Genomic DNA, 17895 nt, shown 5'->3' with positions numbered 1-17895 from the left:
AGCGCCTCCGCCGGGGCGGGGTGGGGCAGGGGCGGCCGGGCGGGGAGCGCTGCGCTGCGCGGGGAGCGGCGGGACGCGGGGACTGTGCCCGCGGGCGGCCCGGCCGCGAGGGGGGGCACCCTTCTCGCCCGTGGGGTTTTTTTAAGTTCCTTTTCACGGTCAGCCGGAGGGACAAAGTGTCTTCTTCCCCTCCTCCCCTCCTTCCCCGCCACCCTCCCGCCGACCCCGGCCCCGTGCCCGGGTGTGGTCCTTCCTCCGCCGTCCGGTGTCACCGTCCCTCCGTTGGGTCTTGGGTCTCTCCGTTGCCGCCGCCGCCGGCGCCCCGCCGGGTTCAGTTCTGAGCCGGCGGCCGCCTCCGCTTCCTGTACCGCGGATCCGGCCCCTGCAGGGCCCGCGCTCCTCACGGCGGGCGGCCTGTATTTATTATTAATTAATTATTAATTAATTATTATTATTACACGGTCTACGCAGTTTTTAGGCTTCTCCGTTAGGGTTTTCTAATTTTATTTCAAAAGGCACAAACTATAGCTCTTAGTTGAATGTCGCCAGGTATGCTTTCTCTTTTTCCGTGTCTTTCTACAACTGTGTTCTGTGACTCAACTGTATAGTGTTAATATCAGTACAGACTTGTCTAGTTGACCGTATAAATAATGTTTTCCCTTCTCGTAGTCTCTATGGCGTGTCTTTATGGAGAAATAAGGTTCTCACGGGTTCGGTTCCCTTTGCGTTTAGAGAGACCAGGTCCAGGCAATTATATATATTTTTATTATTGGTTGCATGTCGTCTCATTTTTTTTCCTTTTCCCTACCTGTTGGAATATGTTTGTGAACATAATGATCATAAATTATGTTCAGGGTTTCCAGATTTATTTATATGTGGTTAAAATGAATGCTTCTATTTAAAAGGGGAAATATTTCTACATGTGCATATAGTTTTCCAAGAGTGTACCATTAATTGATTGTTGATAATAAAAGCAAAAATCAAACTTAGTTATGGTGCTCTTCTGAGTTCTTGTTAGGGCTTTATTTGGTGGGAGGTTTCGGGGTTATTTCTGATTAGAGATCCAAGGCCCATGTCGCCTAACCTGAACTGTTGTCATGCAAAGATTTGCTCAGTAGCATCAATCTCTGTTACCATCAGGAAGACCATAACTGCCCGTCCCATCATTACTGCCTAATTGTACCCTAATTAATTATTTGCAATCAGGCTGATTGGGAGGGGAGGAAGATGTGTCAGATTTGACCTTTTGTCACTACCTCGGAAGCTGGAGATGGACATTATGAAGCGATATCCGTTAAAAGGAAAACAAAAAAAGGCAAAAACCACAGGCCCGGTTTGTCGGCGGGCGCAGCATCCCGCTGCCGGCGGAGAGCCTTCGCCTGCCCTTACAGCAGCACTTCTGCTGAATCCCTCTGCCGACAGCGAGGGCAGAGAGCGGGGCCGCCCGCAGGGACTGCGCTGCAGCGGGCTCGGCTCCCACCCGGGCCAGGAGTCACCCGGCGGCCTCACACGCCGGGACGGGGCTGCGTTCAGCGGGAGGCAGCGGGACGGGGCAGCGCCCGACCGGGCCCGGCTGCGGTCCTTGTCCTGGCCGCGGTCCTTGTCCCGGCTGAGGTCCTTGTCCCGGCTGCGGTCCTTGTCCCGGCTGAGGTCTTTGTCCCGGCTGCGGTCCTTGTCCTGGCCGCGGTCCTTGTCCCGGCTGAGGTCCTTGTCCCGGCTGCGGTCCTTGTCCCGGCTGAGGTCTTTGTCCCGGCTGAGGTCCTTGTCCTGGCCGCGGTCCTTGTCCCCGCAGTTCCCCCGCACCCCGGCCGGCCCTGCCCTGCCCCGGGGCTGAAGACACCCGGCTTCGTCCAGTCAAGCAGGCAACTCGTTGCGTCGAAAACCCTCAGGAAAGACAGGTTCCCTCCTCTAGAAGAGCCGGGGTCGCCGCTCAACCCGGTGCTCCCTGCCAGGGCAGCTCCTGCAGCCGGGCACTCTGAAAGGGTTCGCTGAAAGGACGTCGGGACGATGAACTCTGTCTGACTCTAGCACAGTCCATGGAAAAAGAAAAAGAAAAAAAAAAAAGAAAAGGAATAAAAAGTCTGTTAGCCGGTTTGGCAGAGAAGGAAACTTTGCAAGGGCCTTGTCATCTGCAGCGTGCAACATCTGCATGGCTGGGGGGCTGGGGAGAGCACGATTAAAAATATGGCAAATGGAGCAAGTGCTGTTTCACTAGTAAAGTACTTGAATCATCAGGTTTAAAATGTTACAATAAAGTATGCAGTGGATTTTTTGGAGGGATACAACTTGAACGCATTTCTTTGAATATGTGTTTTGTTTTAACGTGGGCAGATTCTGCCATTTTACTTTGTCTTCTAAAAGTGATTCCATGATCTAAGAATATCTTTGTTAAAAAGTAAATGGACTGCCTCTAGGAATTACCCAGTCGTGGACTGCAGAGCAGTTCTGCTAATAGTGATCTACATGTAAAGGTTTTCCTGCTGGAGAGCTGAGGTGCTCAATCTGCTTTACCATGGCTGAATTGACCCCTGAGCTTGTACAGAAGGTGAGACCTGTATTTCGAGTAAAGCAACCAAACAGCCAAGGAAGGGTGATTTCAACATGTCTCTCCTGGTCAGGCCTTGCTGTGTGAAGATGGTGAGGTTAGATTGTGTGGCATGCAGTTGTGATTTGGAAACATCAAGGGATGATGGCACACTACTGTTTTTTGGCCAAGGTCAGTATTTTTGCTGCTAAAACTTGGGCTTTATTTCTAATACAAAGGCTTCAGCTTCCTACAGTGGATCCAGCTGCCTATCTGCCAGACCTCTCTTTTCTCACACTGTAAACTGGTTTGCATTTTGATTTATCTTCTTCCTGGTAAGTCAAATAGGCTGTGTTCTTTATGTTTCCCACAATCCCTAAGGCTCAAACTTCTACAGATTTTTCAGATGTGGAACCACTCTCCTGTTTCTGAAGATGCCTTGCAGAAGGGATACTAGGATAGTGCCAAACAGTGCAGTGTTTCTCTCAATATTGGTTCATATAGAACAAAGATCTCCTCTGTATTTCTGATCACAATTTTCCATTTAGGTATCTAAACTTACCATTAGTCCTTTTTGGAGACTTCTGTTCTGACACTGACCCATAAATCCTTTCCCAAGCCACTGCTTTCTATATTCTGGTCACCCCCACAGCAAGGGGAGGCTTGGGAGACCTGAGGCATATGACACTCCTCATTTGTAGGGACCAGTGGGCCTGTGGCAGACCAGTTGGAATGGTCAATTCATCAACCTTCACTATTGCTCACTCAGGTCGAAATGGATGGATTGAAAATATACAAAGGTTACTTCTCCTGCCTGTCTGAGAAGGCAGGAGTTTGAAAAGGAGTATCAGTTATATAAATAACCTAAGGATTGCTGCTGGAGGAAGACCATGGGGCATGGAGCAGGAGCCCAGGCAGGAAGAGGATGCCAAAAGAATGCTAACAAGTGGTACCAGTGAGAGCTGAACAGCCAAGATGATCCTTAACAATAAGAGGTGCTTTGGGGCTCACAAGGCAAGGAAGTCTGGAAAAAAGGACCTGAGAAACCAAACGATGTTCCAGTAAAGAAATGGGTGTAGGGGTTTTTGTTTCTTGGGCTTACTGCCCCATTGTTCAAATAAAGGATAATTCATTATACAATCCAACTCAAATTCAATATGAACATACTGCATTTTGAAGAGTTCAGAGGTAAATTCACATTGTGTGCTTGGAACAATTTGAGTGTTTCATTGTTTGCTCTTCTAATTACCAAGAGTTAGAATTCAAGTCTAATGTTGAATTTGACTCTTGCACACACTCTCACTTCCTTCTCTCCAATACTTGAACAGAAAAATTAATTCCTGATTGCAGTATGAATCTCTCTGATGGATGCACAACAATGCAAATGTTAATTTTGCTACTAAGGAATACGAGGCCAGCATACAAGAAAACTGCAATTAGTAAAAACAATCCCTTTCAATTGTAAGTAAGTGTGTCAAAATTGTTTAATCTTTATATACTTGCACTTATTTAATAGAATTATCAAAAAATTACCATCCAATAGGAAAAGAAGATGTCATGAAAAGCGCCTGTGGTCCATCAGAATATATTTTTAAATACTCTTTTCCTCCCACCTTTTTTTGACACTGTTGAAGTGTACCTGGCAGGAATCCCCTGAATGAGCCTGACTCCAATCAAGGCTGTCAGCTCACTGCTGTGGTCTGAAACATGAGCTCTTTCTGAAGTCAAAATCTGGGATTTCTTTGCATGGAAAGTATCTCCACTGTACAAAGGGATGGGACACAAAACTCACTGTTAATTCCTTGACACCTATGAAACTATTACCTGTGAGTAGCTCTAGATGCACATTTAGCATGGATCATTAAGAGTCAAAAACCATTAATGGTTAGTTACATTACTCTCATCATCTGCAAAGCAGATCAGCACTATGAAGGTTGTATATTAATGGGAGATTAAGCTTTTTATTTCTGCCGCCATTTTTTTTTTACAAGCTATCACCCAACATCTGCTATGAAATAAATTGATGGCTTCATCCCAGGTGCTACTAAAATCTGGTTTCATCTTAGAAAACATCTTTGCTTCTTGTGCTTCACACAAGAACTCATCACGTAGGCCAAGGAATGATTTGAGAGGAAGAACATTTTCTTGATTTGTGGGAAATTAATCTAGAAACAGCTAAAAAAAATTAGCCATGAAAATAAAGCTCATGCTTTCATATCTTAGGATGAAAATTTCCTTTGGAGAGAGGAAATACTCTTTTGGGCTGATCCTATGACTATCATATCAACAGGAAATAAAAGTATTTGCACTTAAAAAGAAGTATTATTTCATATTAGTATGATAAGACAAAGCCTACTTATTCCCATTTCTTTCTGAAAGAGAGGCAGTAAGGGAATGCCAGTGACATCTCTTGCTGCTTCAGAGTGTTTAAATTACATTTGAAACCCATCAACCGTGTTAGATAAAAGTTCAAGCTGTCTTGGGAAGTAAAAGTGAGCAAAAACTCTGCCTTTCCAGCACTCTGAAATCTAATGTTAGTACTGAAGCCTCTATCATCAGGCTTAACACATTCATGGGGCCTACAGAAGTATTCACTTTCATATTGTTTCACAGAAAGATGTTAAAGAAATAAAATCAATATATTAATTTCCCCTAAGAGGAAAGCCTATCCGGGGGAAAAAGCACACATTTTATGATTTTCTGTGGTTATTCATTACAGAAAAGAAGTGGAGATTGTGAAACCTGTGGCTAAGAGACCTGGTCATCTAGCATGGACATGATATTTGGGAAAGCTTGGCTTGTTCCTTTCAGAGGCATGCATTGCCCAGAGCACCCAGATGGAACTTGGACACTCAATGCCTTTGGAAGTTAATTCACTTCTTGCAACCTCCTGAGAGAGTGCCTGCAGCATAGCCACAAACACCTGTGCTTTCGGGGCTGCTAAAAACCCACCTATGGTTTGAAGAGCAAAGGGTGGGGTTTATTCCCCTTGAGCTGTGCCAGGGAGCAGGAGGTTCATGCAGCAGCCCCCCTTTCCCCCCTCCCCAGCTGTCTACACTTTCCCAGCTCTCTGCCTTTTTTCCTGAGGATAAGGGAGTTGAGCTACCTGCAGCTACCTATGGCACACAGCACTTATATTCTGGGGCTTATTTCCAAGAGGAGATGGGAATAATTTCTTCTCTCCCCTTGCTTCTTTGTGAGTAACCATGAACAGGATGGATTGGGCTCACTTTTGCCCTGCTTTCCTTCTGTGGTGCTCTGTGCAGCTTTCCACCACTGTGGCTTCCTGGGGCTTGTAGGACTCTCTTCCAGAGAACCAAGAATAAAATTCAGCTTTGGTGAGTCCTTGTGTGCTTGCCTCAGCTTTGCAGATGGGGAGCACAGCAGAGTTGCTACAAGGTAGAAATTTTCATTTTCATTGAGATTTATCAGAACAATGTTAATGGAGTTCAATGCAATGCACAGTTACACAGATACACTCCACAGGCTGTCACAAGCTTCAGGTTATTCCTACTTTTTTTTCAACTTAGAGTCTTACATTACAGTTTGAAATAATCTCAAATCAGTGTTGTCAGGATAATTCAGAAGCTCTTGGCCCTGTATTTCTTTCACAATATCAAACTGTTTCTAGAAAGAGCTACTAAAATATTTGTGCTGTATTACCTTTAAAGAGGTTACCAAAACGGGTGAACTCTGAAAATAAGCAGTTCAGGGATCTCTACAAATAATATTGCAAACAAAATGTTGCCAAAACTAGCATGCAAATATCTGAGGAACTCACTTTAATGACAAAGTAATACACTTTACTTAAAAACTGTGTGTCTCTTCATTTTTCATAACAAAATCTCCTTACATCTGGAAGAAGAGGTTGTTAAAACTCTATCTGATGCTACTGCATGCACTTGTAATACATTATGTGACAGCCTGTCTTAGAACAGTGATGCCTTAAACATCCCAATCTAATTATCACTAAGACTATCTCTATGGAGACAAAAAGTTAGATAAACATGGTGTGGGTGGTTTTGTCCTGCTGCAGGAAAAGAGGATGCTCTAGATGGATGTCTATGCCCTTCACTCCTGTCATGATCAATTCCCACTGGGAATGTAGCACTCCTAAAGTATTTCTGTCCTGATTCACTGACTATCAAACCTGGTGCCATTCACTGAAAAGTAGCAAGAAGGATGAAGGGCACATATAATTCAAGAGGAGTGGAGAAGTTATTTGTATTAATAATTTGTATTATTCAGTGCTGTACTGTATAATACTAAGCATGAATACTGAAACACTGTAAAGACTGGAGAAATTAGACCAGGCCTTTCAGGTGTTTATTGATTTAATCTCACCTTTCAGTGACTGCATCACTTGGCTTCCTTCCTAAGATGGTTAGGAGAAAAAAAAGTAGGGTAACACATAGCAGTGTGTTTGTTTGATTCCTTATTTAGCTTAGAACCAGAAAAAGGGGTTACTCCCAGTCACTAGATAGCCAAACTGAGACTCATTGCCACAAGACTGGGTTGATGTGAAGACTTTAACTCAATTCTGGAAAAGCCTGAGCTCTTAAGTAAGAATATCTGGGTGGTACAGCTTCAGTTAATAAAATATTCCAAAACATTTCTGACATAAACCCACCCGTTTCAGGGTGGAAGCTAATCTCTGCTCCCTGAAGGTGAGACCTTTAATGAAATTTTTTCACCAACAAATTTCTTGTGTGCTCTTCTAAATCAACTGTTGCTGTTCGAATCTAGAAATGGATTTAGGTACAGCAGATCACAAGCCTTAGGCTGTATGCCACTCTTTATTTCAATATTCAAATAGCAAGTTAAAGCATGCCCTCCCATTTTCCCCTCATTTACATGTCTTTGTCCTTTTCTTTGGTAATAGTCCTTGTTATATTCACAGGGTCAACTTCTGTGCTGGCCACAGTACATTCCACAGTTGAAGTCAAATAAATTTTTGAAAGTGATTAATTTTTTCTATTATTGCTGATTACTTTCATTGATCAATACTTTCACTGGTGTATACCGCTAATATATTTAAATGTCAGTGTAGGAATCAATTAACCTCAATTATTTCATTTCAAAGATCATGACATTTTGTTGTTGAAATTTTAGGATATATACACACACAAACTTAGGGCTACATTTCCCTTTAAAATAACACAGAATGATGTACAAAACCTCATAAATGTAAAATGCTTTTAAAGAATTCTTACAAAATATTTAAAAGGAATAAAACTGAAAATATCTGAACAAATAAAAATAGGCATATTAAAGCCCTTGTAAATTTAAAACCCAATCATATGTGAATTCTGAACAAAAAGAGGTTTCTCTAACCAATGAAAAATATTAATGATACACAAGAAGATTAAATTATATTACCGTGTCTTGTGATTCTCTGTGATTTATAAAAGGCAAAATTCAGATATGTTATACAATAAATTATCATTATGGTGCAACTACAGTTTGGTCTAATAGAATCCCATTATTTAGAAATGGAAAAAGAAACCCCATCAGATTATAGGTTTAATTCCCTGCCAGTGCTGAGGTCACTGCTCTTTCAGGTTTGTCTATGTGAAAACTGATGGTACAGTTCAAGAATCTTCTTGAGCAGGCAGGTGCACAGAAAGGCAAGAAGAGTTCTGTGTTGATATTAGCACCCCCATGAAGGAATAAAAATAGCTCTAGTGTGTAAATCATCTTAATAATTTTAAAGAAGAAAAATCTGTTAAGATCTGGGGGACAGATTTCCCCAAAATGGCAGTACACACCAGTATTACCAGATTATGAGGATTAAGGGTCAGCAGAACCAAAGCCACAATAGTGCTCTGAAATGAAAGTAGTGCTTCTTCAAGCACAACATGAAGAATCTTGTAACACACCTGAATGCATGAGATTTTTCTTGACTTACAGCTGTTGTGAAGTTTCAGCCAATACTGGTTTCAAGTATTTATGGGATCTACTCAGCAGAATTTTAAAGAATAAAACTACACATTGGGGATCACTTAGTTTTATCTCAAAGCTGAAATGAAGTAGGAGAAGAAAAGCTCTCTACTGGCATTTAATTGGAGTAGCAGGGAAGAGAGATAGATACAACAGATTAATTCCCCAAAAGTCCCCAGCAAAATTATACCTGTTGTGAGTAGAACAGATGAGAGACCTTTAAAGACTCTTCTTTCTGAGTCTTCAGGCAGAGGAGAGGTAAGGAGGAGATGTACTGCTATGTGTGTCTAGAAGACTGTGATCCAACTGAAATTCAGGTGTGCCAAAACCTCTCCATAGCCTGCTCTCCATAGCCTGCAAGTGCAGGCTCAGAAACTCCTCCTTGTGTCTCTTTTGCATTTCCCAGATCAGCTCAGATTCTGTGATCTCCTTTTCCTCACAGTGATAAATTAGCCACAAGGGATGTGTTTTCTGAAAAGGCTCCTTCGGCATGGCAGTTTGAGGCAGAGGAGAACTCAGATTTCAGCTGGGTGTCATGCTATCCAAGGGGGAGTTGTGTCTCCCAGATTTTTCTGCACAGAGTAAAACCTGAGACATGTGTCTTTAGAAGTGTGTTGTTTTTTTTCTTACACAGGGGACAGGTGCACTAGAAATGCAATTTATTCTTCTTCATAATAACTATTTCTTCTGTCACAGCAATCGCAGTCTCCACCCAACCACAAATGGCAGCAGGGCTTCAGGGGATTGCTCAGCAGTGCATCAAACCTGTTTTCCCTTGTCATTTTTTGCTTGTTGAGGTTATGAATCATCCCCAAACAGTTTTTCTTCATGAAAGCCATTCAGTTTTCTTTTCCATGAGCACCTGGGCCCTCCCTTTCCCCCAGGAACCAAACTGTCACACAGTTTAGGGAGTTGCAATGACAGGTGTCCAAATGCCCAGGGGCTGCCATCACTGCCAAGAAGCCCCTGCTTCTGACAAAACCACCACCCCGTGCTTCAAGGAGCTGTGAAAGAAAACTTTACTTTTAGCAGGACTTCTATTTATGCATCATTAAAGGGGATTTGTGGGTTTAACAAACTGGGTATTAACTGTGCTGCTGGCTCTTGAACAAAGATATTAAAATTATTGCTTACTACCAGGGGCAAAGCTGTTGAGAATTAAGTTCACTTGTGCCATTGAGTGAGACTAACATTAGTTATAAAAACCTATCAGATACAGCTAATCAGTGCAGCTCCATGAGGATACAGTGTTTCAAAACTCACATCAATTTCATGCTCTAAGAAAATAACTTCAAAATGTTTTTTTTTTTTTTTTATTTATTTAGTTGCCAGTGTGTATTTTTTAATTTCTAACTTCCTGGGCTAAGTAGTTGACTCACTAGCACACAAAACAAATGAGATATCACTGATGGAAAACTGATGGAAAAGAAGATTTGAACGAATTTTCAGAACAGATAACCCATTAGCTTCTCCCAGGACCTAATGATGAGCTCTGCAGGGTCATTCGGGCTACAGCCATAATTAAAACTTGTTCTAAGTCATTCTGTTGCAGCAGAAAACATTAACAAAAAGGGAGTCTTTGGCAACCTCCATGCAAGGGAGGACTAGGATGAGACTGGTGTCTGACACAAGTAGGACTGAAATATTTTTGAAATACAAAGCTGTAAGAAAGAGTTGGCATTTTATTACTATTTTATTTAACAAGCTACTGTTTGGAAGCATAATCACAGCTGAATAAAGACTTGACAATGGTTTTCCACCTTGTGTCACCTGTGGGAAGGCCATTATTCAATTCTGCTAAATGTGTTATATTACTCTATTTATTCCTTGCTTAAATTACTCAGCTGTTTCAACCACACTCTTTCATCCTGTTGCTTTAATGACTTGATATATGCTATCTCTGTACTTGACCTCCTCTCAAGGAAGACACTGACAGCTGCATTTTTGCACTGATTTCTTTTTCTCAGTTGAGAAACACGATTTTGGGATACAGGAAGTATGAACCCTGTTCCACTTTGCCAGTTTGTTCAATCCGTCTCAAAATCTCCTTGTGAAACAAGAAGACCTGCTAGGTCTGTGCTGCCAAAAGGAAACCATTAAGATTGTTTATTATTGTCCTGGGCCACTTTACATTTGCAAACACAATTGCTTTTAAACATTCCAATTTAGAAAGAATAGGCACACATACAAAGGTGTTCCTAGCTCTAGGCTCATTGGTATTTAAGCAATCCCAACCACAATCCTCAAAACAGGTGGCCTCCTTTTTGGCCACTCCAGTATTTTCAGGAAACATCTCAGCTTCTACTGGTAGAACACTACACATAGACTTAATTGAGCTGGTTCCTTGTTTTGCCCAGTTGGTCAGAGTTTTGCCTTCAAATTTTCTGTGTTCTGTTCAAAATTTCATTCAAAATTGCCTTCTGAACGGTTTACCTTTGTGAAACATCTTCTCTATGTACAGTATTATGTAAATTATACTGCAGTGGCTAGAGTTAAGAAAAACATTCACTTTTATGCTATTTTTCTGTGTTTTGCCAAATCAAATATTTAACTAATCAACAACATTTGTTAACATGCTGATAACTGGATAAATAACCTAATGCTAAACATATTCTGTAATCCAGAGTACTCCTGAGGGGCTTTCTGTTACCTTTAAATGTGACCAGGGGGAGCATGAGGAAAAAAACAAACATGAAATGGGGCCACCTAATGGAATGATGCCTGGTCTAAGACATACTATTAAAAGTTAATTAATATTTTTAAAATACTTTGATGAAAATATATGTTTAGTTTCATTCTACTTGAAATAATTCAGTTGGTAATCCTTTTCCAGAAAGCAAATTATTGTTGCTGCCTCACAGCTCAAATTATGACCCAAAGTAATAAGCTTGGCAAAAAAGCCTATTATTTCAATTCTTGAATAAGGACTCCGTTCACATGTCTAATGCCCTGTGTAAGAGAATTAGCAGAAACTCATCTCAATGTGGTCTCAAAAGAGGAAACTAAGCAGACAGCCTTGTTAATTTAGCATATAGACTTGGAATAAAGTACAACATCCATCATCTCTTGAAATTCAATTAAAAATTGGTCTTGTGTCCAAGGAGAAGGAGCCAATTTTCTGCTGGAAGCACAGTCTTGGAAGATCACTAAAACCCTTAATGGTTCTTTCATTGTGGGAGCCAATATGAAAGAAAAACCAGTTGGGGAGTTCAAATTACCCCTCACATTAAATGCTACAACATGCAATCTTCAGTTTGGGCCTGTTGCTGTTGATGCAATGCTTTCTGTCACCCTGGACACACAGGGAATTCCATCTATGTGTCTCTCCTGGTCCTTGAAACCTTCCCATGTGCTATTGGATGCTGCAGCAATGCTGAAGAAGCTTTTGCATGCAGGGTGAAGCTCCCATCCTTACCATATGTCGTGTATAGTTCTTGTTCTCTCACAGTAGGTTTCTATGTGTGATAAAAAGATGCTTGCAAACACACTGAGATTTAATATCTGGGGAAAGGGAAGCCTGAAAATATGTTAACAAGATTTTCAGCATTAAATACAATTTTGTTTCAGATTTCAGCTGTTAAACATCTTAATTTGTTTTGCTTTTTACTCCAGCAACATAATGCTAATACACTCTGACAGCTTGTGACTCCACTCCGAGGAGGTTTCGCAAACCAATCTCTTTACTTGAAATTTGATTTACAAAGTGCCTTAGTCCTTTAGCTGTGTGACAGCAGTCACCCTCACAACACTTGTCATGACTTAAAGTAGGAGCATGTTCTGGGCAGCTTTTCATTGTTTGTTTATTTTGTCCTAGTGAAGGATTCACCGAGATGAAAGAATCCTTTTAACTATTTAATGTTCTCATCCATCAACAAACTCAGTCCAGAAAATACTGCCATGCAATATCTGGCTAAGTCCAAAGGAAAGGGTGGATTTTTTGTTTTTGTTTTGTTTTGTTTTGTTTTGTTTTTTGTTTTGAAAGATATATTAAACAACTTGTGCAGGTAGCATCTATGCAGTTTATTTTTACAATATTTGTTTTGGATGAGTTGATCTAACAGTTAAATGCACAAAGGTTTTGGATTCCATGTTCTCCTTCCAGCCCAACCTAGCTTTGGCTACTACTCTCCAGCAGCAAGCTCAGGTTACTTTTTGGGTGCTTATCCTACGTACAGCTGCAGGTCACTGCTGAGCCAACAGGACTACTTGTTCAGCTACTGGCCAGCCCCAGCCTTGTGTGGGCCATAATATTCCTGGGAAATCAGGTTTTTGACATCAGAGGAGTACATGAATTGGCACATCATATCATAAATCCCTGCAGAAGGGGCAACAAAAATAATAGATGGCCACAAACACCTGCTCTCAGAGGCAGCTCCCCAGGCTGCTGCCTGCCCTTGGCAGGGGTAGTCTGCCACATGCATGTGACCTGTATGGAGCATGTCCTCTCACATCCCAGAATCGTGGCAGGTATGTTACATAGCAACCACCTCCAGAGGATAAACACCATGGGGACTATTCCTTTAAGTAATTTTATAATTAGCTGGAGAAGCTGATTTGGCATCAAAACTTAGGGAAAAACCTTTTCTTCATCATTCTCCAGCAAATAAATTTTTAGATTTTTTTATAATTGTTCCACTAAGATAAAATATCTGTTATTCTCCAGGCAAGAGGTTGTAGGAACAGCAGTGTGGATGTTTCCATTTCTCCTTCTTCATAGATGAGACATATGAAGCCGAGGTAATATCATCCAGCTGAGAAGTCATTCCTGTAAAGAAGACCAGAAAATAAACCACAGTTCCTGCCCCACGGTTGCAGGCATCACTTATGAACACAACATACTTACAGCTTTAAAATCTCCTTTCTTCCAGAAAAGGAACACCTTTTGCCACCTTTTCTCTCAAAAGGTCGTTTCTCCACAAGGGTCCAGCTTGTCTCACTGAGCTCTGAGCACAGGGAATGATTTCCCAACGCCGCCAGGTCTGTGCTCCCAACAGCAGCAATGCTGGCTCCAGCCCAGCCAGCTGCTCCCGGGGCTCTGGCGTGGGCAGGGCAATCTCTGCTGCTGCTGCTGCTTCGTGTGCTGTTTCTAGACAGACTGTCTCCACATTGATCGCTTCCTTGCTCTGGTGTTTTTTGCTGCACTACTCAGCCTGGTCCTTCTGAACCCCGCAGTCACTGTGCCATAGTCACAGTAGCTGGTAAATGCATGCAAAATGGTTTTTTACTTTGAGTTTCAAGCACATTTATTGTCAGGTTGTAGGCTAAATCAAATTCACCAGTGAAGACATTCGTTTGTAAAAACAGGTAAATAGTATTTTTCTGTCTCACAGTGGTGTTTTTGAATCTGATTCAACTAACAATTGAAAAAGGCTTCACTGTTTTCTGGTGATGATGAACTCTAAAAACATGAAAAACCAAGGTTAGACACCTATGCTTTCACATAAGACCAGTTGCTCTGTACCCAATTTGGAGCCTGTTAATTATGTCTGCATATTTGGGAGTGTGCATCAGATATCCTTGACAATCCAGTTGTTTCCAACTCTCTTACATTCTGTTCTCATGCATTGTGACATTCAAAATTGTTCAAAATCTAGTCCAAGTTATTTTATATTACTGCAATAATAAAGAAGTAATTGATATTTGTATTTAAGCTGCAGCTCAGTCAAAAGAGACGCATATTGTCTTAAAACTGTAAATAAATAAAATTATATTTATTCCTTGAAGAAAAATACTGTGGTAGCCTGTAGAGAGGCATGTGTTCTTACATTTGCCTCGCTAGCCACAAGGTTTTCATAAAGAGTCTCAGTGCAGCATGCACACATCTTTGCCACACTTGGGCTGCCCCAACCATCTTCTTATGCACCCATTTCTGCTAGAGCCCTCACCCAGCAGGCAGTGCTGCCCTGTTTGCAGGAGTCTTTCCAAAGCCCACCAAGCAGCAATGTTGGTTATTTTATAGCCCTTTGTGCTGACTGCACATGCACAGGAAGCAGCTGGGAAACGCTGTATTGATCAACTGAGAGGAATTTCTTGGCTAAAATAATCGAAATCCCCAGCATCTGATGGAAGAAACTGAAACTGTCTGTGGTAGATGCACTACAAAGGCTCAGAGAGAGCAGAGGGGCCCTGAGCCCAGTGGGGCTATGCTGAGTGGGCAGCTGTGCAGAGCTGGCTACAGCCAAACCTACCTTCTGGCAAGCTGGGATGTGCCATGGGGATACAGCTGGATTTAATTGGTGTGTAGAATAAGGCTGGGAGACTGGTTATGTCCTAGGCTGAGAACAAGAGGGGAGAAGTGCTACAACTCCACCATTTACCTTTCGAGAGCTTGATCCTCGTTGAAGTAGTTTTCCCAAGATAGATACAGAGTTCCTGGAAGTTAGGATGCATGCCTCCTCTGCATCCAATGATTTATTTGTCTTTTCATCTTATCTTGCCTGTATCTGGTAGGAATTAAAATTGATCACTTTTTGCATCAAAGTTTACCAAGCACAATGTAAGTCTTCAGCTTCTGGGGTAACAACACATGAGCATTATAGTCAGCTGGAAGTGTGTGAAAACAGCCACATGCTTGAAGACCCTTGATGCAGTAAAGAGAAACATATCTACATGTTTAATTGTATTTGTGCTGCAAGCAGATTTTAAGCATATGAGATAGAGATGTTCAGAAAACCAAGTATCAAGTGATTATACTGCATCATAAACTTTTTATCTGAACCTACACCTTGTTCAGTTATTTAACTATTAACACACAGCCCCATGTGAAAATAAATACAGCTTTGAAGTTATTGTACCATCTACATCAATTTGAGGAAATGCAGTGGCTGTGAATGTCACTGTACACAATCATGCAGGCTTCTTTCCCAGATATAAACCCAACTGCATGGATGACTTGCAGCTTGTGCAAGTGAAAAGCTTTCTCCTTCCCCTTCATCTGTGACAATGAAAAGAATCACTGCAAAGACACTGCCACCACCTGAGCTCGCTGGAGCCTGTTTTTTCCAAAGGTTTCTCAGAAGTCCATTGTCTGAAAAGATGATTTAATGAGGCAAGCCTTGCAATGAACTACAAGCACCATCCTTTTCTGTATAAAATGGAGTGCAGTGAGGGCATCAGTTGTCTGTGATGATTTTGATTCACCACTGTGCACTGCCACCAGGTGGGATGGTGCAACACTGGCCCCGTGTTGCAGAAGACTGTGGTAGATGGGCTGCCACCACAGGCAGAAAAGTCAGCTGTCATGATTTTTTTTAAAGGTGCTTTTAAGTTTTGATTATCAAATCACATGTAATTACACTGGACAGTATCATCCAATGAAGGGAAATGTTGTTTTGCTCAGAGAAAAAAAAACCTTAAAATTGCCTGTTTGCTAATGACAGAAGGATATAAAAGTATCAATCAACAGTTCCAGGAGAAATATAAGAAAGCTACCAGAAAAGATTTGCAATAAATAAAGACCTCTATTTCTCTAAAAACATATTAGGAAAATGCAGTTGTTTTTCCACAAGGTAAACACAGCTGATTTTACAGCAAAATTTTCCTATAACTTTCCACATTGCTGTGGGCAAAAGCACATTAGTCACTGCTTTTGAAAGAGATAATGGCTTTTCAACTGCTGTGTATCCCCGTGTATCTGTGATATGCTCTGAGAGATAACAGCTTTGGCAGAAGCAAAGTGGAGGGGATGAGAGTTCAGGATGGTTGGTTGGCCTCTGCCACTACTTCCCAGCACTGTCATCGTCATGCAGATGCACGCTGGCCATGCAGGTGGCATTCCAACAGAAATGGTTGAAAGTGGGTTTGTGAGGCTGCAAATTAATTCTAAAATTCAGCTTTAGTCCACTGGAACAGATTAGTAGTTATATCAGTTAGTGGCATAGATCCCCTCTTAATGTCATCCTACCTGTTTCAAAGTAATAACAAGATGAAAATGCATTTAGGAGTATGGGTAAGATATGTGTTAACTGGCTTCTTTTGTACATGGAGTGTCATTTTATCCATTCATTTTAAACTGAAGATCTGTGAATACTCAGAACAAGAAGACAGAATGAATTTCATAAGTCTACCTAACACTGCTGTTTTCACATTTAACCTATCTAAAGCCTAACTGGGACAGGGCTGGGCACAGAGGGTTTGCAGGAGTCATGCCTGGCTTCAGTGCAAGGCTTTCCCCCTCCAGACTCTGTAAGCAGTGTCTTTCACTCCCCAGAGGCCATGACAAACTATGACCACTTCCTCCTGCCCAAGAATGGTTCCAGTATAAACCCATGGAATCAGGAAGGGCACCAAAAAGCATCAAATATGAGCCAAGACAAATGTTTTCTAGAAAGCCTCCAGAACATCAGTTCATGCATGAAATAGTTCAGAGAGTGTCACCCTCAGGCTGGAAATGATCTGAGTGTTATCACTGTCTATCAGTCAGGAAAAACGTTAGGACCTGCATAATTGCACAAAGTCCAACACAGAAAGCCCATGCTGCAATTGAATCTACTTCAATACATTAGTATTAACTAATACACCACACAGATGCCAAATCACTCACTGGAATTCATTTTTCCTACAAAAAGTTTGTAAATACATTTGAACAACCCCCCTCCCCCCCACATTTAACATCCTTTGGAAAAACTGCCACTTTGTTCCCACTAGGCAAGGTTTAGATGTGGTCCCAGGCAAGTGCATCTGGAGGTGACATCTTCAATTTGAATGATAGGGACATGTTGCTATATTGAGGATTACTATAACATCTCCTTTGACTTGTGCACACTGACAAAGTTTTATGAACCACCCCAAAGACAACCAAACAGCACTTAGCCACTGAAAAAAGGAGACAGCCATTGCAAACCCCCAGGTCCAGGTCCCTGGAACAGCAGTTCCAGCATTACTACATGTAGTTTCCAGAGATGTGGATAGCATGTCTCTGTTTCAGTGCTTGTAATTGGAATGGTTTTATCTATAATCAGATGTAAAAAGACTTTTTGGGAATCTTGCTTTCTTTTCCTATTTGATAAAAGTTAGTTTTGATTTAGTTTCTAGACTGATGACTGGCTTCTGCAGGTTGTAACCAGGTCATCTGCTTAGGAAAAAATATATCTGTGAACTATGGATGTGGCATTAGCTAAGAGAATTTACAGTGCATAACGTGCAGTGAAGCAGATGGACTCTATGGATGAGTTAACAGTGGCTTGTAAGAGTATCTTAAGTAATGGAGGGGTTTTTTTTCCTAAATGACTTAAAACCCCATATGCTTTGGGGTTTACCTAGCTTCACTAGTTACTCTTGCAGAGCATGGGGCAGGCATTTCATAAGATCTACAGAGCAGCAGCTCCTTCTTGCATGTTTAACTCATGCTACATTTTATAAAAAACATGATCTAGAAAATCGAGACCTCCCCACCCCCAACCCCTCAAATAACAACCCCACCCCATACCGTG

This window comes from Cinclus cinclus, chromosome 5 (assembly GCF_963662255.1).
Source record: "Cinclus cinclus chromosome 5, bCinCin1.1, whole genome shotgun sequence".
NCBI classification, from domain to species: domain Eukaryota; kingdom Metazoa; phylum Chordata; class Aves; order Passeriformes; family Cinclidae; genus Cinclus; species Cinclus cinclus.
This window is presented reverse-complemented; position numbering follows the sequence as displayed.